The sequence below is a fragment of the Oryctolagus cuniculus genome, chromosome 18 (genome assembly GCF_051225735.1).
Source record: "Oryctolagus cuniculus isolate XC-2025 breed Fujian yellow rabbit chromosome 18, ASM5122573v1, whole genome shotgun sequence".
NCBI lineage: Eukaryota > Metazoa > Chordata > Mammalia > Lagomorpha > Leporidae > Oryctolagus > Oryctolagus cuniculus.
Window position 1 is genome coordinate 47035158 of NC_142884.1, and position 24591 is coordinate 47059748.

The 24591-nt window shown below is 48.0% G+C and overlaps 2 protein-coding genes across 11 annotated transcripts in view; one reads left to right on the top strand and one right to left on the bottom strand.

Annotated features, from left to right (window-relative positions):
- Positions 1 to 24591, bottom strand: part of CHD9NB (CHD9 neighbor) — a 57486-nt gene that overhangs the window by 29741 nt on the left and 3154 nt on the right. Inside the window, exon 1 of one of the 2 annotated variants that reach the window (XM_089320035.1) lies at positions 17216 to 17326. The exons of the other annotated variant lie outside the window; for it this stretch is intronic. The gene's annotated coding sequence lies outside the window, so the exon portion shown is untranslated. Of the gene's footprint in view, positions 1 to 17215; positions 17327 to 24591 lie in introns of those variants that run through there. 2 annotated transcript variants of the gene reach the window in all.
- The window catches only part of CHD9 (chromodomain helicase DNA binding protein 9), a 281829-nt gene that overhangs the window by 17753 nt on the left and 239485 nt on the right, over positions 1 to 24591 (top strand). The window lies entirely within an intron of this gene.

The following is a 24591-nucleotide window of genomic DNA, read 5'->3' on the forward strand; positions in this document are numbered from 1 at the left end:
CCTCTCACTGCAACCAAACAACCAGCTTTCCTAAAGTCCCTCCCCCTCCCCGTTCACACATCTGCACACCTCGTGCTGTCAAGCTCACCTTAATTGCCACTTCCTCTGTGGCACCACCCAAGAGCCAACCAAAAAGTCCCCTCTGCTCTTCAACAGTGCCAGAGCAGCCAGTGTGCCCACTTTTGCCTTCCAGGCCTCTTGGCTCTAGACCCTGCGTCAAAGCAGTGTGCACTGCCCTCCTCCTGAGCACTCCTCGTGCCTGTTCATTTTCCGCTCCCACCTGCTCATGCCTGGGATCTTGTATGCTTGCAGCTGTAGTCAGTTTTGATGAGACAAAGGGAACAGAAGTAAGGCCATTTATCCTGGGTGCTGACAGGGCCTCCCTGGGCACCAGGCAAGAGCAGAACTGCTCAGAGTTTCGGATACTGACCCTGGGTCACCTGCACTGTAGTATATAAATGAGAAAGTGTACATAACATAAAATTTACCATCTTGACCATTTACAGTGTATTTATTTATATTTAAAAGGAAGAGAGATGGGAGAGAGAGAAAGAGAGAAAAAAAAAATCTCCCATCCATTGTTTAGCTCCCCAAATGTCCACAAAAACCGGGGTTGGGACAGGCTAAAGTCAGGAACCCAGAATTCAATTCAGGGTCTCCCACATAGGTGGCAGGGATCCAAGTACCTGAGCTTTCACCTGCTGTGTCCCAGGGTCTACATTAGCAGGGATCTGGAATGGACAGCATATCTGGGACTCGAACCCAAGTACTCTGATATGGGATGCAGGCATCCCAAGCAGCAGCTGAACCACTGTGCTAAGTGCCCACCCCTATTGTAATCATATGTTAAGTGTACAATTCAGTGGCAGCAAGTATATCACACTGTGTACAACTGTTACCAACAATCATTGTCACAATATGTTTCCTTTTCCCAAACTGAGACTCTGAACAATGCAGTATCCCTATTGCCCCGCCCTCCTGTCCTTGGAAACCACTCCTCTACTTTCTGTCTTTGAACTTGGGTACTCTAAGCACCTCAGTTAACTGGAAGCAAACAGGATCTGTATTGTGGCACAGCAGGTTAAGTCCCAGCCTGTATCACTGGCATCCTATATGGGTGCCAGTTCGAGTCCCGGCTGCTCCACTTCTGATCCAGCTCCCTGCTAATGTGCCACAGAAAGCATCGGAGGATGGCTCAAGTCCTTGGATCCCTGCATCCATGAAGGAGACCCAGAAGAAATTCCCTGCTCCTAGCTCTGGCTATTGGTGGCCACTTGGGGAGTGAACCAGCAGATGGAAGATTTTCTTGCTTGCTCTCTCTGTAACTCCTTCAAATAAATACATAAATAAATCTTTGGAAGGGAGAAAGGAAGGAAGGGGAGAAGAAAATAGCTATCCTGACCTAATACACAGTGGAATCTCATTGTGGCTTTTTTTTTTTTTTTTTTTTAATTTGAGAAACCACAGAAAGAGACAGAGAGCACCATGATTTGTTAGTTCATTTCACTAAATAACTGCAATGTCAGGAGGTGGGCCAGGACTAAATAGGGCACCAGGAATGCAATCTTTCACACGTGGGTGATAGGTACCCAGTTACTTGAATGATCATCACTACCTCTCAGGGTCTACATTTGCAGGAAGCTGGAGTGAAGAGCCAGAATCAGGGATCAGCTCCAGCCATTATTTGTGGTATGTGGACATTTTTTTTTTTTTTTAATGAGCAAGTTTAGTTTTATTTGAAAGGCAGGGTGACAAGATGGAGAGAAACAGAAGGAGATCTCTCATTTGATGATTCACTCCCCAAATGGCTGCAGTGGCTACAGAGCCTGGTCAAAGCCAGGAGCCTGGAACTCCATTTAGGTTCTCATGTGGATGGCAGAGACCCAAGTACTTGGGCAATCGCCTGCTGCTTTCCCAGGCGCATTAGCAGGGAGCTGGATCAGAATCAGAGCAGCTGGGACTTCAGCCAATACTTTGATATGGGATACCAGCATTTAACCTGCTGTGTCACAAAACTTGCCCATTTTTTTTTTTTAAGATTTATTTTATTTGAAAGGCAGAATTACACAGAGAGAGAGATTCCATGTACTGGTTCGTTCTTCACATGCCCACAATAGCCAGAGCTGGGCCAGGCTGAAGCCAAAAACCAGGAACTAAATCTGGGTCTCTCATGTGGGTGGCAGTGACCTATATACTTGAGCCATCACCTGTCGCTCCCCCTCTTCGTGGAGGAACGACACAGGACCCTGCGCTGTTCTTTCGTCTGCTCGGCCCTCCCCGGGTTTGCTGCTGGTTCTTCCCGGGTTGGCTACTGTCCCTTCCACCTCCGTGGAAGGGCAGTTCCCCCTGGCCACATTCCCCACTTCTGCAGGGGAGCGGCACACCGCCGGCCGGCTCTCTCGGGGGCTGCACAGGTGTTCCCCTTAGATGTTCCCCTTAGATGTTCCTGGTGCATGCCGTCTCTCTCCTCCTTTATAGTCCTCTTCCGCCAATCCCAACTCTGCTACCCACACGCCGAGTACGCTGCTCTCCTCCAATCAGGAGCAGGTCCCACAGTTTATTGGTTGAACTGGAGGCAGCTGTGTAGAAGCTGTTTCCCTTCTCAGCGCCATATTGTGGGAAAGCAGATGCATAGAATAAGTCTTAATTCCAGTAACTTAGTCTAGTCCGGGTTGCTCCCCACAATCACCTGCTGCCTCAAGGTGAGCATTGGCAGGGAGCTGGATCAGAAGTGGGGGAGGGATGTGGGTTTCCAAGGTTTACCTCAATCCACTACACAACAACATGTGCCTTTCCCTGCCCATTGTATAATATAGGCTGGGTGGTTTTGTTATTCTTGTTGAGTTCTAGGAACTTTTTATATATTCTGGATATTAGTCCTTTATCAGATATATGATTGCAAATATTTTCTCTCATCTGTGGGTTATGTCCTCTGATGCCTAGAAATTTTTTATTTCTTTTGTTTATTTTTTTATTTTTATTTTTATTTTTGACAGGCAGAGTGGACAGTGAGAGAGAGAGACAGAGAGAAAGGTCTTCCTTTTGCCGTTGGTTTACCCTCCAATGGCTGCCACAGCAGGCGCACTGTGGCCAGTGTATCGCGCTGATCCGAAGGCAGGAGCCAGGTGCTTATCCTGGTCTCCCAGGCGGGTGCAGGGCCCAAGCACTTGGGCCATCCTCCATTGCACTCCCGGGCCATAGCAGAGAGCTGGCCTGGAAGAGGGGCAACCGGGACAGAATCCGGTGCCCCGACCGGGATTAGAACCTGGTGTGCTGGCGCCGCAAGGCGGAGGATTAGCCTAGTGAGCCGCGGCGCCGGCCGAAATTTTTAATTTCTATGAAGTTCACTTTATCTGTTGTTTCCTTTGTTGCCTGTGCATTTTTTATCACTTATAAGAAATCAATGCCAAATCCAATGTCATAAAGATTTTTCCCTGTTGTTTTTTTCTCAGAGTTTTGTGGTATTAGCTCTTACATGTAGGTCTTTGATCTATTTTGAATTCATCTTTTACATGGTATCAGCTAAGGCACTGGCTTAGTTACCATAGCTTTGCAGTGTTTTGAAATCGAGAAGTGTGAGACCTCCAGTTTTCTTTTTTCATGATTATTTTGTCCGTTGGATTCCCTTGAGATTTCATATGAATTTTAGTATGGATGTTTCCATTTCTGCTATAAAGTAAGTAGAATTTGTTAGAGGTTGCATTGAATCACTTTGGGAAGCGTTAACATTTTATTGTTGAGTCTTGCAGGCCATGAACATGGAATGTCTTGTATATGTGTGCCTTTAACTTTTTTCTGCATCAGTTTGTCATTTTCAGTATACAAGACTTTCGTGTCTTTGGCTAAGCTAAGTTTATTCCTAAATATTTTATTCTTTTTGGTGCTCAATTTCATTTTTTGAGGCCCCTGACAGATTGAAGAATGATTAAATGCAAAACAGGATGCCAGTGCAGTGGTTGATTTATTTTTTATTTACTGGTTTACTTATTAAAGGTTTATTTATTTATTTGAAAGGCACAGTTACTGGGAGACAGAGAGAGAGATCAGCCCCTGCAACAGCTGGTGCTGGGCCAGGTTGAAGCCAGGAGCCAGGAGCTGTATTCCAGGTCTCTCATGTTGGTGGCAGGGGCCCAAAGACTTAAGCCATCTTCCACTACTCTCCCAGGCCATTAGCAGGGAGCTGGATCGGAAGTGGAGCAGCCAGGGTTTGAACCGGTGCCCATATGAGACGCTGTTGTCACAGAGGGTGGCCTTACCAACTACACCACAATGCCAGCCCCCATGCAGTTGATTTAAAATGTCTAATCTTTTCAGTGTGTCTAGGGCCAGCATGTACACATGATAATAGGGTTAGATAGCATCCCCAAGCCTACATTTGAGTTCCTTCATAAATGTGAACACTTCCTGCCTCCTCCCACTATGATTGCAAGAAAGGATATGGGGCAACAGAGGGGGTCGCATGTTCTTCCCCAGGAGGGCCTGGCTGAGGGACCTCGCGAAGGCCTGTCACCACCATGTGCTAATCAAGGTGCTCAGAGGCCTTGGGCGCCTCGAAGACCCCCCCCCCCCAGACGCCAGCCGCAATGGAGAGTTTCACCTGAAGCCAAGCAGTCCCCCAGGGCCACAGTCGAGCGAGGACAGCCCACTCCCACTGTGGAGGTTTTGTCAGCTGTGTTTCTGACGCCTGTCAGTTTCAGTTTGAAGAGGGACAGGCAGACTGCCATACCAGGCCCTGTGCCAGGGTTCCCCCAGCCACCACGAGCCCTTCGCCTGGAGGGCCTTTCCTCTTCTCTCTTTTTTTTTAAATATTTTATTTTATTTAATGAACATAAATTTTCAAAGTACAGCTTATGGATTACAATAGCTCCCCCCCCATAACTTCCCTCCCACCCACACCACTCCCCTCTCCCACTCCCTCTCCCCTTCCATTCACATCAAGATTAATTTTCAATTCTCTTTATATACAGAAGATCAGTTTAGCGTATATTAAGTAAAGATTTCCACAGTTTACACCCACACAGAAACACAAAGTGTAAAATACTATTTGAGTACTAGTTATAGCATTAATTAAACACCTAGGAGTAATTGTGTATTAATTACAGAGTTCAACCACTAGTTTTAAGTAGAACATAAAAAATACTAAAAGAGTAAAGTATTAAGTTCTTTTTTCTTCCTTTTTTTGGTTTGTTATATAGTTTTTTTTAATTTAATAAATGTGAATTTACAAAGTGCAACTTGTGTATTGTTGTGGCTTCCCCCCACCCAAACCTCCCTACCTCCCATTGCCCTCCCCTCTCCCACTCCCTCTCCCATCCTGCCCTTCATCGAGTTTCATTTTCAATTACCTTCATATACTGAAGATCAACTTAATATATACTAAGCAAGGATTTCAACAGGCTGTTCTCACACAACTGCACAAAGTATAGGGTATTGTTCGACTAGTAGTGTTGTTTTTAAGTTTCATAGTAAAACACATTAAGGACAGAGATCCTACGTGGGGAGCATGTACCCAGTGACTCCCGTTGTTGATTAACAATTGGCACTCTTATTTATGATGTCAGCAATCACCCGAGACTCTTGCTATGAGATGTCTAGGCTACGGAAGCCCCTTGAGTTCACCGACTCTGAACTTGTTTAGTCAAGGCCGTATCACAGTGGAGGTTCCTTCCTCCCTTCAGAGAAAGGCGCCTCTCTCCTTGATGGCCTGTTCCTTCTGCTGGGGTCTTGCTCAGCAGGATCTTTCATTTAGATTGTTTTTTTGCCACTGTGTCATGGCTTTCCATGCCTGTGAGACTCTCATGGACCTTTTAGCCAGATCCGAATGTCCCAAGGGTTGATTCTGAGGCAGGAGTGCTGCCATTCTATGAGTCTGCTGCCTCTTCACTCTTCTTTCTACCTCCTTCTGCTCCCTGCTGGAGCCTGCTGTCGTCCTGTCCCCAGCTGGAGGCCCCCTCTGTCCCAGGGCCAGCTTCCTGGCCACTTGCTCCACTCCAGCTGCTGTTCCTGCAGGCCCCAGCCAACTCTTTGTTTCCATAGCAACTAAAACATTTTTCCAGCCATGCACTTCTACTTTGGAAAAGAAGCCTATAATAGTCCCTTTTTTTTTTTTTTTAAGATTAGGACTCCTGTTGTTGTTTTTTTTTGTTTGTTTGTTTTTGTTTTTTTTTTTTAATCACGTTAAAATACTTATATCGTGAAATTTACATCGCAACCATTTTTAAGGGTACAGCTCGGTGGTATTGGATCCAGTCTTCACGTTGTGCAGCCAACTCCAGCCTCAGCACCAGGGCCCTTCTTGTATTGTGGATCTGAGACTCTGTACCGAGCAAATACCCAAATCCTCTGTTCCCCCACCCCTCCATCACTGGTAACCACTGTCCCATTATCTCTCTCTAATTCCTATTCTCTAGGAATTTTTTGCTTTTAAGTACCTCGTGTAAGTAGCTTTACACAATATCTGTCTTTTTGTATTTGCCTTATTTCATGTAGTGTAATGTCTTCATGTTGTAGCACACAGCAGAATTGTACTCCTTTTTAAGACTGCAAAAAAGTCCATACTATGGATATACTGTGCTGTGCTTAGCCATTCACCCATGGATAACACTTGGGTTGCTTCTACTTCTTGGCTATTGTGATTAATGCTGCTATGAATATGGGTGCACAAGGATCCTTCAGATATCCTGTTTTCAGTTATTTTGGGTATAACTTGGAAGTAGAGATGCTGGATCACATGGAAGTCCAACTTTTTTTAAAGAGATATTTATTTCTATTTGAAAAGCAAAATTAGGGAGAGGGAGAGACAGAGTGATCTTCCATTCCCTTCCATCACTCCCCAAATGGCTGTAATAGCAAAGTTGGGCCAGGTGAAACAAGGAGCCTGGAACTCCATCTGGGTCTCCCATGTGGATGCAGGGACCCAGGCATCCTGTAGCATTCTGTAGCTTTCCCAGGAGCATTAGCAGGGAGCTGGATCAGAAGTGGGGAAGGCTGGACTAGAACTGGCACCCATATAGGATGCCAGCATAGCAAGCAGGGGCTTAACCTGCCACACCACAATGCTGGCCCTGGCAATTCTATTTTTTTTATTTTTTGACAGGCAGAGTGGACAGTGAGAGAGAGAGAGAGACAGAGAGAAAGGTCTTTCTTTGCCATTGGTTCACCCTCCAATGGCCGCCGCGGCTGGCACGCTGTGGCCGGCGCACCACACTGATCCGAAGGCAGGAGCCAGGTGCTTCTCCTGGTCTCCCAGGCGGGTGCAGGGCCCAAGGACTTGGGCCATCCTCCACTGCACTCCCGGGCCATAGCAGAGAGCTGGCCTGGAAGAAGGGCAACCGGGACAGAATCCGGCGCCCCGACCGGGACTAGAACCCGGTGTGCCGGCACTGCAGGCGGAGGATTAGCCTATTGAGCCGCGGTGCCGGCCAATTCTATTTTTTTTTTTTAAATCATTTTGAAAGGCAGAGCTACAGAGAGAGAGAAAGAGAGAGAATCTTCCATCTGCTGGTTCACTCCCCAGATGGCTGCAGTCCAGCACTAGGCAAGCCCATGCCAGGAACCAAAAGCTTCTTCTAGGTCTCCCATGTGGGTGGTGGGACCTAAATACTCAGGCCATCTTCCACTGTTTTTCCTAGGCCATTAGCAGGATCAGAAATGGAGCATCCAGGATACCAACTGGTGTCCATATGAGATGCCAGCATTGCAGGCAGTGGCTTTACCTGCTACGCTACAACATTGCCCTGCTCTTCATACCCTGTATTTTTACTTTTATCTTTTTCCCAGCAAATGTACCTTTTTATATTCTCATCAGCACTATTACTGAAAAGGGGCAGAGTTATAGAGAGGCAGAGGCAGAGGCAGAGGCAGAGAGAGATCGTGACCCGCTGGTTCACTCCCCAAATGGCCGAATGGCTGGAGCTGCACTGAGCCAAATCCAGGAGCCAGGAGCTTCTTCCAAGTCTCTCACTTGGGTGCAGGGGCCTAAGGACTTGGGCCACCTTCTATTGCTTCTCCTTCTTCTACAGAGAGCTGATCAGAAATGCAGCAGCTGGGACTCGAACCGGCGCCCATATGGGATGCCGGCAGTGCAGGTGGTGGTTTTACCTGCTAAGCCACAGTACCAGTCCCTCCCTCCATTTCTTTTTAAGAGTAGCTTTCATTATAGATATGAGGTGATATCTCATTATAGTTTTTCTTTTTTTTTTTTATTTTATTTTATTTTATTTTTTTTTACAGGCAGAGTGGAGAGTGAGAGAGAGAGACAGAGAGAGAAAGGTCTTCCTTTGCCGTTGGATCACCCTCCAATGGCCGCCGCTGCAGCCGGCGCACCGCGCTGATCCGATGGCAGGAGCCAGGATCCAGGTGCTTTTCCTGGTCTCCCATGGGGTGCAGGGCCCAAGCACCTGGGCCATCCTCCACTGCACTCCCTGGCCATAGCAGAGAGCTGGCCTGGAAGAGGGGCAACCGGGACAGAATCCGGTGCCCCAACCGGGACTAGAACCCGGTGTGCCGGCGCCGCAAGGTGGAGGATTAGCCTATTGAGCCACGGCGCCGGCTTGTTTTTCTTTTTTTAGTAGTGAGTGATTTTACCTTTTTTAATGTTTACTTATTTTCATCTACTTGAAAAGCAGAATGAGAGGGAAAGCGAAAGAGATTCTGTCCACTGGTTCACTCCTGAAATGCTCCCATCAACCATGGTTGGGTCATGCTGAAGCCGGGGCACCTGGAACATCTCATATGTGGGTGGTAGGGACTCAAGTACTTGAGCCATCATCTGACACTTTTAAAGACACACTAACAGGAAGCTGGATTGGAAGCAGAACCACCAGAACAGAGTAGCAGGGACTGGAACCAGCGCTCTGATATGGGATGCAGCTCAGCCAGGTGCACCCAGTGCCTGTCTTTCTCATTATAGTTGTGGGTAATATTTCCCTAATGATTAGCAGCACCAAACACCTTCTTATGGGCTTGTTGCCCATTTGCATTCTTCTTTAGAAACATACCTAGTCAAGTTCTTTGTCTATTTTGAATCAGGTTGCTTTCTGCTGTTGAGTTGTAGGTATTCTCTGTGTCTTCTGGACATTAATTCTTTATCAGATAAATGATCTGCATGCATTTTCTCCCATCTCCTGGGCTCTCTTTTCATTCTGTTGATATTGTCTTTGGATGCACAATTTTTTTTTTTTTTTTTTTTTTTACAGGCAGAGTGGACAGTGAGAGAGACAGAGAGAAAGGTCTTCCTTTTTGCCGTTGGTTCACCCTCCAATGGCCGCTGCAGCTGGCGCACCGCGCTGATCCGAAGGCAGGAGCCAGGTACTTATCCTGGTCTCCCATGGGGTGCAGGCCTCAAGAACTTGGGCCATCCTCCACTGCACTCCCTGGCCACAGCAGAGAGCTGGCCTGGAAGAGGGGCAACCGGGACAGAATCCGGCGCCCCGACTGGGACTAGAACCCGGTGTGCCGGCGCTGCTAGGTGGAGGATTAGCCTAGTGAGCCGCGGCGCCGGCCCTGGATGCACAATTTTTTTAAGAATCATTTTATTTATTACAAAGGCAAAGTTACAGAGAGACAGAGAGAGATCTCCCATTTGCTGGTTCACTCCCCAGATGGCTGCAACAGCTGGGGCTAGGCCAGGTCAAAGCCAGGAGCCAGGGGCTTGTTGCTTTCTGATATGGGTACAGGGGCCCAAGCCTTTGAGCCATCCTCCACTGGTTTCCCTACACGTTAGCAGAGAGCTGGATCAAAAGTAGAACAACTAGGACTCTAACTGGCACCCATATGGGATGCCAGCAATGCAGGCGGTGGCTTTACCTGCTACACCACAACACCAGCCCCTGGATACATAAAAATTTTGAATTTTCATGACATTAAATTTTACTGTTATTCTTATTTCTCATCCATTGTTTAAATGGTTATTTTTTAAAGATTTATGTTATTTATTTGAAAGCCAGAGCAACAGAGACAGAGAGAGAGAGAGAGAGATCCCCCATCTGCTGATTCACTCCCCAGATGGCTGCAAGGACCAAAACCAGGAGACTAGAACTCCCTCCTGGTCTCCCATGTATGTGGCAGGGGCCCACGTGCTTGGGCCATCTTCTGTGGCTTACTCAGGTGCCTTAACAGGAGCTGGATTGGAAGCGGAGCAACTGGTACTTGAACCAGTGCTCTGATTTAGGGTGCTGGCTTCCAAGCACCAACTTAACCTGCTGTGCCACACCCCCGACCTCTAGATTTTTATTTTCAATTGGCACATAATAATTGCATCTATTTATGGAGTGAAATGTGATGTCTTGATGTATATTTACAACATTGAAGATTAAATCAGGCTTATTCAAGACACTGTGACAAAAAAATGACCTAAATGAAAGATCTCTGTGAGTGAGATCCCAGTGGAAAGAACAGGCCATCAAAGAAGGAGGTACCTTTCTCTGAAGGGAGGAGAGAACTTCCACTTTGATTATGGCCTTGTCTAAATAAGGTCGGAGTTTGTGAACTCAAGAGGCTTCCATAGCCTTGGCAACTCATGACAAGAGCCTTGGGTGATTACTGACATTATAAGTAAGAGTATCAGTTGCTAAATCAACAATAGAAGTCACTATGCACTTATTCCCCATCTAGGATCTCTGTCCTTAATGTGTTGTACTATGCAAATTAATGGTAAAACTAGTCTTTAAACAGTACTTTATACTTTGTGTGTCCATGTGGGTGCAAACTGTTGAAATGTTAATATATACTAAGTTGATCTTAATTAAAAATTAATCTTAGTGAAGAATGGGATGGGAGAGGGAGTAGGAGATGGGATGGTTTACGGGTGGGAGGGTGGTTATGGGGGGAAAACCCGCTATAATCCAAAAGTTGTACTTTTGAAATTTATATTTATTAAATAAATGTTTAAAAAATAAAAAAATAAGTCAGGCTTATTAACAAATCCATCATCTCACACACTCATTATTTTTTTGTGGTGAAAATGTTTCAGATCTACTGTTTCAGAAACTTTGAAACGTACAATGCATTATTGTTTATTGTAGTCCTCATTCTGTGCAATTTATTTCTAAAGCTTCTTCCTAACTCTTAGTCTGTTTTGTTTGTTGTACCTAATGCTGGATATGAAGAAGATACTTCAAAAGTTCATGGAAAATGCATGTTATGAAAAACCATGCATGGATTTTGAAATTTTTGCACCAAAATAAATCTATCTTTTAATTCCATCTTCCCAAGAACGTTTTGAAGTACCCTTGTATATAAAGAAGTGTATTTGGCACATGATTCTGCTGGCTGGCAGACCCAGATAGAACGGTTTTGGTGTCGTGTGAGGGCCCTCTGGCTGCAACACACACACAGAGGAGGAGCAAGGAGAAATGTGCTCCTGCAGGGGAGTAGTCACATGGCCAGGAAAGAGCAGAGAATGCTGGGGGCTGGGTTTGCTCCTCTGTAACCACCTGAGCTCTGGAGAGAACTCAGGCACTCCTTGGAGACCCAGCCCACTCTTCAAAGCCATCATTAATACCTCCCTGAGGGTGGCCTTGACCCAAGCACCTCCCGCTAGGCCTGGCTCTGGCTGGGGGCCAAGCTTCAAGTTGAGTTGAGATGGGGACAAATCACTTCCAAACCGTAGCATCCCCCATCTAACACACTGTGTGCCTTTTCATCATATCTCGTTTTTCTTTGATTACCTTTGGCCATCATCATTTTTTTTTAAAGATTTATTTACTTGAAAGTCAGAGTTACACAGAGAGAGGAGAGGCAGAGAGAGAGAGAGAGAAAGAAAGAGGTCTTCCATCAGATGGTTCACTCCGCAATTGCCTGCGACAGCTGGAGCTGTGCTGATCTGAAGCCAGGAGCCAGGAGCTTCTTCTGGGTCTCCCCCACAGGTTCAGGGGCCCAAGGACTTGGACCATCTTCCAGTGCTTTCCTAGGCCACAGCAGAGAGCTGGGTCGGAAGTGGAGCAGCCGGAAGTGAGCACTGGTGCCCATATGGGATGCCGGTGCTTCAGGCCAGGGCGTTAACCTGCTGCGCCACAGCGCCGGCCCCCATAATCATCTTTTTAAAACAGTGAGCCAGCCACATCTGGCATTAGTCAACTTGAACTCTAGAGAATTCCTAGTTTCCCCCACTCCCCTGATCCTTTAAAAACCCTAACTGTTTATTTCCCTGTCTCCATCTCCTTACTCCTTGTGGCTCCTGCATCCAAAGTAGTTCGAGAAGTCTGTGAGGGTCTTTTCTTTATCTAGCACAAGACGAGCCATCAGTGATGCCCACCTGCGTCACTGGGGGTGTCTGTTTATTGTCTTCTCCCTGCCTGGAGAGGTCAGAGGCTACCTGAGCGCGTCATTATGTCGTCTCTGAAAATGAGGCTCCCACTCTGCATCTCTTGGGCAGCATGACGCCTAGGTTGTTTGAGCAGGATTTAAAGACTGCACTCCCAGTGTGGCTGTTTGACTTGCCCTGCACAAACAGGAGCCTTGGAGTATGATGTGAAGGAGCCTGGGAAAACTCACCTGAGTCTCCCAACCCCCAAAGGCTTTCCTTACTGGCCTGGCCCATCCTGGGTGCCTCAATCCCATTGGCTGTACGTGCTGTTTCCTACTAAAAATGCAAAGTGCATGTTTAGCTGTATTCATCTTGACACCTCCACCCCTGGTGCACACAGTAAGTACTCAATAATGTGTCATAGCATAAAATGACTCAGCAAATGACTTTCTAATCTGACATCTAGCCAGAAACAATTTTGGAACTAACTCTGACTCGGTGCTATGGTGTAACACAGAAATATATTTGCTCTTTGTCCCCAGGTCCTGGCACTGAGCTACTAAAAGTTCTGGAATTTCTTGATAGGAGTATCTTTTGTTATTCATAACATTCAGTCACACCTCAGTGTGGCTTAAGGTGGGGCCCATGTGTAGCAGGATGGGGCTGGTTAGAGACTCTGTTGCAGCAGACCCAGTGATTAGGGGGTTTAACTTTCAGCCCCACCCACGGTCTCTCTCTGAGAAGGTGGGGGTTGATGCTGGAGGCTAAGCCTTTAGCCTAGCTGTTAAAAGGCTGCAGTATTGGGGCTGGCTTTGTGGCAGTTGGGGAATGACCCAGCGGATGGAAGATCTCTCTCTCTCTCATCTATCAAGCTGGCTTTCAAATAAATGCATTTTTCTTTTAAAAAGCCTCCAGTATTGGAGTACCTGGGTTCTAGTCCCAGCTTTGGCTCCTGACTCCAGCTTCCTCTGTGAGGCAGGAGTGATGGCTCAGGTAATTGGGTGTCTGTTATGTGGGAGATTTGATTTGGGGAGTGAACACTCCGATGAGAGCCCCCTTGCTGTCTCTCTCTTTCTTATAAATAAATAAAAGAGTTCTTAAAAATAGAAACAGTTGAACAATGAGATTTGGTAACACACTGAAGGGCTAGGAGGGCAGTGGGCACAAAGGGAGCATGGAAACTGCCCCCCACCCCCCCACCCCGTGCCTTGCTCTGTCCACCTCTTCCTGATTGGAATCCTTTGTAATGAGCCAGTAAACATAAGTGGTGTTTCCCTGAGTTCTGTGAACCATTGTAAACAAATTACAAAACACAAGGAGGGGGCTATGGGATCCCCTGAATTTACAACCAGTTCATTAGAGTGCTAATGGCCCAGAACTGGCATGAGAGGTGGGGGCCAAACTTGCGGAAGGGACTGAGCCCCTTCACCTGTGGGATCTGTTGCTGCCTCCAGGAAGTTAACATCAGAATTGAATGAAATTGTAGGACACCAGCTGGTGTTCCAGAACTGGTTGGCTTGGGGGGAAAACCCACACACTGGGTATCAGAGGAGTGTTATGTGGGTAGCAACAGATCCTAGGAGGCACATTTTGGCAAGAATGTTTTTTTTTTATTAAAGTTTATTCATTTACTTTTATTTATTTGAAAGACACACAGAGATTTTCTATCCACTGGTTTATGCCCCAAATATCTGCAACAACTGGGGCTGAAATCGGAAAAGACCCCCTAAAATTTACACTGAAATGTGGCCCCTTAAAGTTCCCTAGAAATGCTATCCAGGGTGCCACATGTACTACCGGAATTTGGGGTGCCTTACGATTTCACCACGGGCTTATTACTAAATTCCCGAAATTAATAAGCCCGAGAGGGTTCTTGCCTAATATTTAGAGAAGAATTCTAAATATCAGCACAGATAAATGAGGCAGCATGGTACATTTTAAGCTTTTATTTAGTGAGCAAGATGCATAGGAGAGTGAGAGCTTTATTTAAGAGAGAGAGGTGAGTAGGGGTTCATACCAAGCACCAGGAACCAGCCTCGTGGAAAAGCATCTAGGCCTGTATCTGGGCCAGGAAGCCTAGAGCACAAGGCCCAAAGGCCATGCGCCCTGGAGGCACAGGGCTACAGCAAGCCCCCTCCTGACAAGAGGCCAGGGAAGAAGGCCCAGCTGGGCCACAATGTGTCCGGCTTTTAACCCACTTCCAAAGGGGAGTGGTTAATTAACCTGATTGGCTGGTGGGCACCCAGGTGTGGCCAGGTAGGGGAATGAGTCCACGCAGAGGCGTGGCAAAGGCATCAGGTAGGACATGAAGTCACATAGGGGCATGGCGAAGGCATGGTCTTCCAGTTCACAGATCTAACAATTTCAGCCTGTATGTCTGCCTACTTCAGGGCTAGGCACGGACAAAGTCAGGAGCCAGAAATCCTATTTTGGTCAACCCCATGTGGGTGGCAAGGACCCCAGTACTTGGACCAATACCTGCTGCCTCCCAGAGTGTGCATTAGCAGGAAGCTGTATGGGAAACGCTGGTGAGACTGGATCCCAGGCACTCTTATATGGGATGCAGGCATCCCAAGCAGCAGCCTAACCCACTGTGCCACCAGGTCTGCCCTGGAATTTTTTTTTTTTTTTTACATTAACTACCCATTTTGATTATCCTCCCCTGCGCTTTGCCCATTTTCCCATCAACATGGACAACCGAGAGGCACAGGCAAACGTAGCAATCAGTTTCTGGTACAGCAGTTTGTTATTACGGTTGCTCAAAAATATGTGTGCTGGGAAAATAAGGAGTGTGGCTGTGCACCTCCAAGGGGCAGACAGTGTTTGTGTAAACACAGGTCTTTGTCTCCACAACATGCTACCCCACCCACCCCTGCTGCCCAAGCGGGCAGGCCCTTTTGAGTCACTCATGATGTGTTTTTGAACACAACGTGGGGGAAGAGCCCCCACAGTCTGTTCAGCTCTGGCTATGAAAAATACAAGCTGCGTTTGACTGAATGACAAAAAGAAATCTGTTGAGCCAGGAAGCGTAGTAAATACCGTGACTCTCTGCAAATGTGCACAGCCCAAACAGCTTTTTCCAGTCTGGAAAAATGAAGAGATTTGTCTGTGCAAAACCAGCCAAGTCTCCACCCTCCTCCCTTTCTCCCTCGCCACCCCCCTCCCCCTGGCCAGGCCTCCCACCCTGCCCCAGACATGCAGTCATCAGCTTCCATCCTCTGTGACTTGCATCGCCCCAGGCAATAACATGGCCCAGGCTCTGGGGATGCACACCAGCCGCTAAGCCAAGCATCTTGTGGGGACGTCTGTCTGCTTGGGTTTTGCCAGTCATCTTTGACCTTGGCCAGTGTTGGCTCATAGCAAAGTTGTGCAGCAGGCAAAGTGGCTCTGGTGTCTCCTCCCTCCTCAGCCTTTGAAAAACAAAACAATCTGCTTTATTCTGTCCCTGCTTCCATAAGATGCTTGTAGAGAGGGGAGACTGGTGCAAAGTGAGGTTTTAAAACTCACTCTAGGCTGGTAGTGGGGTTGGAAGAGGGATGGGAAAGGTGTGGAGGATGGGACAACCTCTAGTAGGTAGAGTTTCTATAAGGGAGGAACTTACAGAGGGGACCTCCTGCACCTCCTCTGAAAGGCTCATTTGCATAACAACTGTGCTGTTTTCCTGGAGGTGTGTGCCGACCTAGACTCTGGGTCAGGAAAGCACCCACCCAGGCCACTGGAGCAGGACACATTTCAAGCCTGCAGTTCGGTGTATTGGAAAGAGCAAAGAGGGTTTGAACTCTGGCTTCTAGGAGTAAAGAATGTCTTTTTTTGACAGGCAGAGTGGACAGTGAGAGAGAGAGACAGAGAGAAAGGTCTTCCTTTGCCGTTGGTTCACCCTCCAATGGCCGCCGCGGCTGGCGCGCTGCAGCCGGCGCACCGCGCTGATCCGATGGCAGGAGCCAGGTACTTATCCTGGTCTCCCATGGGGTGCAGGGCCCAAGCACTTGGGCCATCCTCCACTGCACTCCCTGGCCACAGCAGAGAGCTGGCCTGGAAGAGAGGCAACCGGGACAGAATCCGGTGCCCCGACCGGGACTAGAAGCCGGTGTGCCGGCGCCGCAAGGCGGAGTCCCTTTTTTTTTTTTTAAGAGAGAGAGAGAGCGCTTCCGGCTGCTGGTTCACTCCCCAAATGACTGCAACAGCCAGGGCTGGGCCAAACTGAAGCCAGGAACCCAGAACTCCATCCTGGAGTGGCAGGGACCCACGCACTTGTGCCGTCACCTGCTGCTTTCCCAGGTCTGGGTTGGAAGCAGAACAGCTAGGAATAGAACCAGTGCTCCAGTATGGGGTGCTGGGGACAGGGAGAGCTGGTGACCTAAGTAGGGGCTCATTTAACCCACTGTACCACAACACATGTCCCCAGAGTGTCTCTTCATCGCCTGTAACTGCAACAGCTAGCACAGGCCTGCCTACAGCAGGTACTCTGTTCATGTTTGTTGAGTCAGTAGATGAATGGATGAACGAACTGATCACCTTAGATAATTTCTTCTTTGGGCCTCGGTTTTCTACTCTGTAAAAATATATACAAAAGTTTATCTTAGCAGTGGATGTTGTGCACAGTGGGTTAAGTCACTGTTTGAATGCCCACATCCATATCAGAGCGTGTGGTTTGAGTCCTGGCTACCTTACACTTGCAGTCCAGTGTCCTGCTACTGTGCCTCGGAGGCAGGAGATGTTGTCTCAAGCACTTGGGTTCCTGTCAGACCCTGGCTCCTGCCTGCAGCCAGGCCTAGCCCTGGCTATCGCAAGCATCTGGTGCAGAAGACAGTAGACAGAAGATCGTTTCCCTCTCTCCCTCTCTCTCTGTCACTCTGCCTTTCAAATAAATACATCTTTTTTTTTTTTTAATCATCTTAGTCTATTTCCTGTTTCTAGAGCAAAATACCTAAGAGCAGATAATTTATAAAGAACACGCATTTGACTCACAGATCTAGAGACTGGGAAGTCGAGAACACGGTGCTGGCATTGGGTGAGGCACTTCCAGATGCATCCTGTGGCACAGAAGGTCACCCAGCAAGAGACAGCAAGGGCGCTGGCTTGGTCTCTCATCTTATAAAGCTGCTGATGCCACCAAGGGGGCCCGCCCTCATGACCTCATCTAACCCTGGGCACCTTCCAAAGGCCCCACCTCCAAATACCATTAATTTAGAGATCTGGAGAGTAAATTCCCAGCATAGCAAAAATCCAGCACCTACTCTGCCTAAGCTCACCAGCTTAGTGTGTGTTTTGGGAATGGGGGAGCAATGTGTAAATGTTGTTTGTTCTCCGTAAATTGGAATTTCTAACTTGTGAGAGCCTATTAGGCCCCTGAGGCATGACAGAACCTATTAGGCCCCTGAGGTATGACAGATCCCCTAGGCCTGATGAAACTGGGCGCAGATAGGTAACCCAAAGGATAGCAGAATGCTTATGGCCCAGGAAAGCCCCATACCTGGGACATCGCAGACTGCTAAGGCAGTGCACTGTGAACTTAACCAAGGAGCCTTTCTGCACAACCTGACCATCTTATGAGGGTCCCTGTTGCGCTCTGCACCTCCTCCAACAAGCAGCTTAAGAAGGGTCTTTGGGGACCAGCTTTGTGATATAATAGGTTAAATGTCTGCCTGCGATGTTGACCCCCTATATAGATGCCAGTTTGAGGCCATGTTGCTCTGCTTCTGACCCAGCTCCCTGCTAATGCACCTGGGAAAGCAGTGGAAGATGGCGTCCAAGTGCTTGGGCCCCTGCACACACCTGGGAGACCAGAGGGAGCTCAGGGCTCCTTGCTTCAGCCTGGCCCAGCCCTGGATGTTGGGACCATTTAGGGAGTGAAGCAGTGGATAGAACATTTCTCTCTGTCTCTGTCTCTGTCTCTGTCTCTCTCTTTCTGTAACTTTGCCTTTCAAAATAAACAAAAATAAATCTTAAAAAAAAAAAAAGGGACTGTGCCTACTGCTCTAACAGAATGCAACCTGGCTTTAAACCCCCTGCCCTCTGTCTGAGCAGGCTCAACACCCCCACTCTCCCCCCCTCCCAATTCTGTTCCCCCTAAAATAAAGTCTTCTCTGCTTTAAACTGGCCTCCTCAGCTTCTTTGAACCCTAAAATCCCAATGCGTTCATCCTGGGCCCTTTGCCTCACCCTTCATGTTTGTGTCCCCTAAACACTTAGTTTCCCATCCTATATTCTGAGTACCCTAAGGACAAGAGAACATTTTCAATGCTTTTAGCTAAGCAGTTACTATATAAGAACCAAGATTTTCAAGGTTCTGAGCCTTGACTTAGGGCCACCAGCACATGGGTTTCAGACTTGGCTTCTGAGCCCCCAACACCCAAAAGCCTTCCCAGGGTGAAGCTTGCCTACACTGAAGGCAGACCCTCTGGTACTAGGAGGAGTCCAGCCTGCAACCTTTGCCCACACTGTTGCCTCTGTGTGAAACATTCTCCTCGCTTCTCACCTGTCCAGTTCCAGCCCACCCTGCAGATCTCAGCTTAGACTTGCTGCTGCCAGGATAGGTTCCCCAGCTCCTCCCCTCCACCTTGCAGGTCAAGCTTCCTTTTCTTTGTGCCCTTTCTGCATCCTCAGAGTGCTGGCTTCACCGAAGTGCTCCCCATCTCTGGTCTGCCTCCCCTTTAAACTGAGGGGATAAAGACTGTGTCTTTCTTTTTCCTCGAAGTAGCCCCAGTGCATTTCACAGCACCATATGCCAAGAAGGTGCTCCGTAAATTTACATACATACACACATATATATATATAATTTACTTTCATTTGAGAGAAAGCACTTCTATCTCAAGGTTCACTCCTCAAATGCCCACAGTGGCCCAGGGCTGAGCAATGTGGAAGCTGGGAGCCAGGAACACAATCCAGGTGTTCCACACGAGTGGCAGGAATTCAGTTACCTGAGCCATCACTGCTGCCTCTCAGGGTCTACATTAGCTGCAAGCTGGCGTCAGGAGCCAGAGCTAAGAATCAGTTTCAGGTACTCCAGTGTGGGACACAGGTGTCTTAACTGCTAGGCAAACACCTGCCTCCATAAATATATATTGATTAAGTGAGTAACAGCAGTGTGTTGAGACGAGAGTAAGGAGCTTGGAGTTAGGAAAGTCCTCCTAGTGGGTTATTGTATTTACTGAAATAGGAAAGACAACAACATTTCTCCTGCTACCCAGATGGCCTGCATTCAAAGATAAGCATGCGAATATACACCGCACACATGCACACACAAGCACACAGGATTCCTGCACACAGCCTGATCCAGGTAGTCATTTGTGTAACACACTTTCCCTTGCTCTTTCTTCTCCTGGCATCTCCCCCCACTCTTGGTTCTCATTCCCTTAGCATAGGAGATTGCAAGGCCAAAAGAGCCTAACTGGCAACAGAAAGGTATTACCAGGAAAAGAGATTAAATGATCACATCTTTGCCAAGGGTTTTTCTTCATCTCGCTCTCTGCACTTTAGATTTCTTCACTATTCCATTGTAAGGAAATTCTACTTACTTTTATTAATACATTCCAGAAAATAGCCTAAAATTTTATTTTTTATTTGCGAAGACAGGGAAAGACAGGTCAGAGAGACAGAGAGACAGACACACACAGACACAGAGCTTCTATCTACTGGTTCACTCCCCAGACACCCACAATGGCCAGGGTTGAGCCAAGCCATAGCCTGGAACTGGAAGCTCAATCCAGGTCTCCAGCACCATTTCAGGAACCCAGTCATCTCAGCCATCACCTGCTCCTGCCCAGGGTGTGCATTTGCAGGGAGCTGGAATCAGGAGCAGAGCCAGGACCTGAATCCAGTCTCTTCCATCCAAACTAGCATCTTAGCATCCAAACTAGCAGCTTAACCATTGCACCAAATGCCCATCCCTCCCTAGACTTTTTTTTTGTGTGTGTGTAGATTTATTTATTTGAAAATCAGAGTTACACAGAAAGAGAAGGAGAGGCCAATAGAGAGGTCTTCCATCTGCTGGTTCACTCCTCAATTGGCCGCAACAGCTGGAGCTGCGCCAATCCAAAGCCAGGAGCCAGGAGCTTCTTCCAGGTCTTCCCACACAGTTGCTGGGGCCCAAGGACATGGGCCATCTTCTACTGCTTTCCCAGGCCATAGCAGAGAACTAGATCAGAAGTGGAGAAGCCGGGACTTGAACTGGCGCCCATATGGGATACCCATATGGTATACACTGCAGGCGGCAGCTTTACCCACTAAGCCACAGTGCCAGCCCCCTCCCTAGACTTTCAAAAATATTTTAGTGCCTGGTTCTGCCAGCTGGGTGGAATCCTGCCAGCGGTGTCTTTTGGCAAATAGCCGCCAACTTGGTGCCTTAGTTTCCCTCTTTTCTTTCTCAAAGGAGTTGTCTTTGAAATGAAATATGGTTTTTGTTTGTTTGTTTGTTTTTGAAAAGAAGAGCTTTTTAAATATGCAGATGTGCTGGGCATGAGTCTGTCAAGGGTGACAGAAAGGAAGGTGTCACTTGATTCTGGGCGGGTGAATTTAAGTTGTTTCTAAGATGTACTCAAATGTGGTCAGAGGCTGAAGTGACAAATCGCTCTCCCCAGAGAGAGCTCTGAACTGGCTTGCAGAGGAGGAGCGTCTGCAGAGTGGGAGGGTTGTTGGTAAGGACCCAACTGGCAGCAGATCCAAGGTGATAAAATCACAGAAGCCTGAAAGTGTTTGGTGAGTCCCGGGAACAGCAAACAGTCCCAGTGTGGCTTCATCTGACCTCTCACTGGCCTCGTCTCCCTGCGCGCTCTTCTCGTCATACAGGATCTACTTCCTAGGCCAGGCTTGTAAACGGGATGCTTGGGTAACGCCCAGACTGCCAGACAGGTTTCCTTGGACTCCTGATGTTGGTCTTTTTTTTTTTTTCTTTTCATTTAAATCCATTTCCAAGTTGGGAAACTGTAAAAAACCAGATCCCCAGTTCTTTTGGGAAAATACAAGATCTGACAACACAGGGCTCACATCCTTCTAGAACAACCATCAGCTGCGGGTGAGGAGCTGTTGCCTGCAATCAGAGGGATCTGTGCTGTCTCCAGGCCCCACTGCTGTGCCCCACAGCCTTTTATCATCTTACTCTCCCCACCACACACCACCTTTGCTGCCTGCTGGGCACCTGAGGGTCCCTGGCGTCTGCCTGAGCGAAGCCTTTCTTGTCTCGTATGCCCCTGATGAGCTGAGCATCCCTTCCTCCCCACCCCCATGGTTGCTGCTTTGTCTTGTATTTCAGTGCTAAGGGCTGGGCTCTCTGCCTTCTCCAGGGTGTGTTGCCATGGCGTAAAGATGTACAAGACCACAGGCTAAGGAGCAGGCAAGGACCTGCTCCCTCTTCCCAGATAGCACACTCCCACTTCAGCAGTAACCTTCTGGGAATCATGCCCGTGACTTTTCTTTTTTCTATTCCATTAGTGATTTTCAGAGAGGAAGTTTCAGCCAGATAAAGGGAGCAGATGGCACTGTGTCAGGCCTCCTGCAGGATGAGCGTTTTAGAGGAGTCAGGGCTTTTCTGTGATTTGGTCCTCGTACCTGGTAAGCTTTGATCTCCCAGGTTATTGAGGTGTGTTCTCCTGCGGAAGGAATCGGGCTTTGCTTCACCTTGATAATGGAAATCACTGTTCTCCTTGCCCTTCTTTCGTAAACAAGGAAATTGGAACAGAGCTAAGAGAAGCTTTTGCATGCACTTTAGGAAAGAATGAGCAATGGAAAAAGGAAATTGAGAGCTTTGGGGAGTTTATAGCAGAGAAGCATTTGAGTTTGAAATAGGAGCTGGGAATCCATATGTTTGGGAGGAAAGGAAAGAAAAGAACAGCCACACGCACAGAGCTTCAAGGGTGTGTGCGCAAATAGTGATGGGGAAGGGGGCAGGGGAGCCCACGTGGGTCTCTCTTTATCAGACCCAGATGTTCAGGCAGTCGTTCTCAAGATGCCCATGAAAGGATCCAGAGCCTGCTGGGCTAGACTATTCTTAACTACCCAGAAGCACGTGAACTCCACGGCTGGGGGCTTTCCACTGTGTGCTTAATGACTCCCTGAGGCCCCACTGGGGTCTGTGCCACGCCAGCTGCGGGCTGCCTCCAGGCAGAGCTTGGAAGTGGATAGGACAAGCTCTCTGGGTAACCCTCCATGCCTGTGTCCCCAACCCCCTCTCCCAGCCCTGCCAAGCAGAGGTTACCAAACCTGCCTCTCTGTTCCAGGCTAACCTTGGAATGCAGGAGTGGGAAGGACCAAGTTCAACTCTCAGTTCCACCTTGCATAAATGACTCGGCCTCTCCAAGCCTTAGTTTTGCTATTTGAAAAATGGAGGGTGGGGTGGGAGTGGGATCATTGGTGAGGTGCATACAAGATATATGTGAGGGCCAGGTGTTTGGAGCACTGATTAAGATGTTGCTTGGGGGCCTCAGATGCCGGCATTTCGTGAGTGTTGTTCTAATCTCGGCTGCTCCACTTCCGATCCAGCTCCCTGCTGATGTGCCTGGGACAGCAATGGAAGATAGCCCCAGGGCTTGGGCCCCTGCACCCACATGGGGGACCTGGACAAAGCTCCTGACTCTTGGCTTTGGCCTGGTCCAGCCATTATGGCCATTGAGGAGTGAACCAGTGGAGAGAAGATCTCTCTCTGTCTCGTTCTCTCTCTCTGTAACTGTGCTTTTCAAATTAAAGTAAATCCTTTTTAAAAAATATTTTATTTGGGGCCAGCGCTGTGGTATACCGGGTGAAGCCACTGCCTGCAGTGCTGGCATCCCATATGGGCACCGGTTCAAGATCTGACTGCTCGACTTCCGATCCAGTCCTCTGCTATAGCCTGGGAAAGCAGTGGAAGACAGCCCAAGTCTTTGGGCCCCTGTACCCGCATGGAGACATAGAAGAAGCTGCTGTCTCCTGGCTTCGGATCGGCACAGCTCCAGCCATTGTGGCCATCTGGGGAATAAATCAGCGGATGGAAGATTCTCTCTCTCTCTCTCTCTCTGACTCCCTATAACTTTGCCTTTCAAATAAATAACTAAATCTTAAAAAAAAAAAAAAAAAAAGATGCTGCTTGAAGGCCTGCATTGTATCACAGCAGGTATAACACTGGCATCCCATATGAGTGCCAGTTTGAGTCCCAGCTGCTCCACTTCCAAATAGGCTCTCTGCTAATTGCCCTGGGAAAGCAGCAGAGGATGGCCCACATGTTTGGGCCCCTGCCACCTGTGTAGGAGACCCATAAAAATAAAAAAGAAAGGTCTGGGCTCCTGGCTTGAGCCTGGCCTAGCCCCAGCCATTGCCCCCATTAGGGGAGTGAGCCAGAGGATGGAAGCTCAATATGTGCAAAAGCTGCTTCAGAGAATACAAACACAAAGATTTCTTTTAATTATTCATCATACTTTAAAAAATTAGTTCGGGTGCTGATGCTTGGTGGAGCAGTTATGTCGCTACTTGGGATGCCCGTGTCCCAAATCAGTGTTTGCTTTGAGTCTAGGCTACTCCATTTCCCATCCAGCTTCCTCCTAATATGTGACCTGGTAGGTAGTAAGTGATGACTCAAGTATTTGGTTCCGTGCCACCCACATGGGAGACCTGGATGGAATTCCTAGCTCCTGGCTTTAACCTGGCCCGGTGCTGGCTGTTGTGCGCATTTGGAGAGGAAACCAGCAAATGCAGGGTCTGTCTCTGTCTCCTTGCCTTTTAAATAAAACAAAAATAAGGAAATAAACGTGCCACCCACATGGGAGACCTGGATGGAATTCCTAGCTCCTGGCTTTAACCTGGCCCGGTGCTGGCTGTTGTGCGCATTTGGAGAGGAAACCAGCAAATGCAGGGTCTGTCTCTGTCTCCTTGCCTTTTAAATAAAACAAAAATAAGGAAATAAAAGCCACTTTGGAAAATGTCAAACATTTGCTCAAAGGGACAGACAAACACTCATGGACCTATAACCCAGCTTCAACAAGGATCAACCCCTGGTCAGTCTTATTTGATCTATGTCTCCACCCACTTTCCCCATCCCTTTGTTATTTTGAAGCCAGTCCCAGGTATATTGTCTTACATGTTTGACTTGCTCCCTCAGCCAATGGAAACATAATCCTCAGTGCTTCTTTCTGTCCCTCTTCCCTTTCCAGGGTGCTACTTCTCCTGTCTCCATCTTATACCTGGGACCTTAGCTCTCTCAACTCTCATCTTCCTACAGAGCCATCATGCCCGATGATAGGTCAGATTGTAAGCTGAGGGAGGTCTGGGACACATTTGCATTTTGTCAGGCCCCAGTATCTTCAGAGAAGAACGATGCTCTACAGGAGGACCCCTGCAAGGAGCAAGAGGTGCTGAGCCAATTAGAGCCCTCTAAGCCTT